Below are 2,171 nucleotides of genomic sequence, written 5' to 3'. Positions count from 1 at the left end.
ATCAAAGCATTGTAATTCTAGTCTAATTCATTGTCTTTTCAGAATGAGATTTAAAATGTACTCATGTTTATACCATAATCACCGATATCATTTGCATCTATAGTGCCTCTGTTAGCCAGAATATAAAACCTATTCTTTAGAATAAGATTCTTTTCTTAGAACAAATACTTGTGTCAAATGGATTTTAGAAGTAATGATGCTGAAAGTCTAAGATTCAGAGATAATAGGCAATGTTCCTATAGGAAATGTAGAGAAATGTAGATCATAAATACTCGTAATAGGGTTGATAGGTGCATGCCCTTGCTTTTCAACACACTTTGTCCATCTGTCAACAAGCTTTCGTATCCCTTTATTAAGAAATGTTTTAGGCTGAGCTGCGAGCCACAAATGCACTGCTGTCATTACTTCTTCAGAGGTGAATCTTCGTCCTCGAAGGGCTGCTTTTAGGGGACCAAACAAGTGAGAGCACAGTGTAGCAATATCAGGACTATAAGGAGGATGTTTTCACACCTCAAAACGAAGTTTTTGCAGAGTGTCAACAGTTTGGACAGAGGTGTGTGGACATGCATTGTCATAAAGGTCACCACGTCCTTTAGTAACATTCCTCTGCGTTTAATCCAAAATTTAGGCTTCAGCTCTTCAGTGAGCATCTCATTGTAATGAGCACTGTTGATGGTTGTAGTTGCCTTTGAGAATCCCAGAAAATTGTAAGCATCAATTTTCCAGCTGATGGTTGGCTTTTGAACTTTTTCTTTGTCAGCAATTGAAAATGTTTTCATTCCATACTCTGCAGTTTACTCTCAGGCTTGTAGTGATGAATCCATGTCTTATCACCAGTAATATCTTTTTAAAGAAACTTTTATCTTGCTTCTAGTATTGGTCCAGATTTTGTTTGCAGATGTCCAAACACTTCTGTTTATGCTCTTCCCTGAGTTATTTCAGTACCCATCTCACACAAACTTTTTGAAATCCAAGTCTGTCGTGGATGATTTCATGACCAGAGTCATGGATGATTTGCAAATGATTTGGCACTCGTCTGTTTGACAGAATCATTTCACATGCATGCACATTGTTGTCATCAGATGTGGATGTGGACTGGCTTTCTTTTTTTTTTTTAAGTTTTTATTGTGAATTACGTGATAGTTTACATGGGAGAACATTAGCTTTACATTCATCCTATTGTATTTTATTTCATTGCAATGACTATAATCCCCTCCATGCATCATCAAACACCCCGCAAGCCTGCCTCCTGGCTGTCAGCACACAACCCCTCTCCTTCCCTGAGTCCAGAGTCCCTAGCCACTCCCTCTCTCTACATCATGGACTGGCATTTTAATATAACTAGAGGGCAGATAATTTTTTACTCACCCTTTTATAGAAGTTTCACTGGTTTTGCTTCTCCAGAAAACCCAGCTTAAGATAATATGATTCAGACATTTGTAAATGGTTTCAAGCTCAGTACATTGTAACATATGGGCTCTGAGCAAATGTTTGAAAATTGATAAGCACATTGAACTGAAAAAACTTGAACTTTGAATTTGAAGAGTTTAGTTGATTTAGACACAATTAGTAAACCCTTAAGTGTTATCTATTATTCCCAGGTGGTCATTGTTTTATGAATACAATCATTTTGTTAATTTAAAAAATCCTTAAGATTTCAATTCATTGGGTTGTTTCTCATTGCTACAGAAATTAGAGGTACTTAAAAGAAAGTGCAGAGTCCTAGTGTGGCACTGTCGGTTAATGCACCAGACTGCAAAGCTGTTTGAACTGCAAGGTCAGTGGTTCAAGCTCACCAGCTGCCCCTTGGAAACCCTATACAGGTTCGCTATGGGTCAGAATTGACTTGATGGCACCTAACAACAACAACAACAACAGGCTTACCAACACCCAGGGGGATGAAGCCAGTTGTCCTCCATCACCTGGACCCCTCCCAGTGGCATGGGAACTGCATCTCCAAGAGTGAACCTTCCTCATCCAGCTGGGGCCCAGATGTGCAGCCCCAGACCCGAGTGTTTGGCAGCCTGAAGGTTGGGGCAGTGGGGAATGAGAACACAAGAATGCTCAGTGGCCACGATATCCCATAACTTCTTACCTTTGGGAAAAATCAAGCAAAATGCATCACTGGTTTTGTGCTGGGTTCATTTCTTTTTGTTGGGTGTTTCCTTTTT

Source organism: Chrysochloris asiatica, unplaced genomic scaffold (genome assembly GCF_000296735.1).
Source record: "Chrysochloris asiatica unplaced genomic scaffold, ChrAsi1.0 scaffold00144, whole genome shotgun sequence".
Taxonomy (NCBI): Eukaryota; Metazoa; Chordata; class Mammalia; order Afrosoricida; family Chrysochloridae; genus Chrysochloris; species Chrysochloris asiatica.
The sequence above is the reverse complement of the archived record's forward strand: the minus strand, read 5'-3'. Positions refer to the sequence as shown.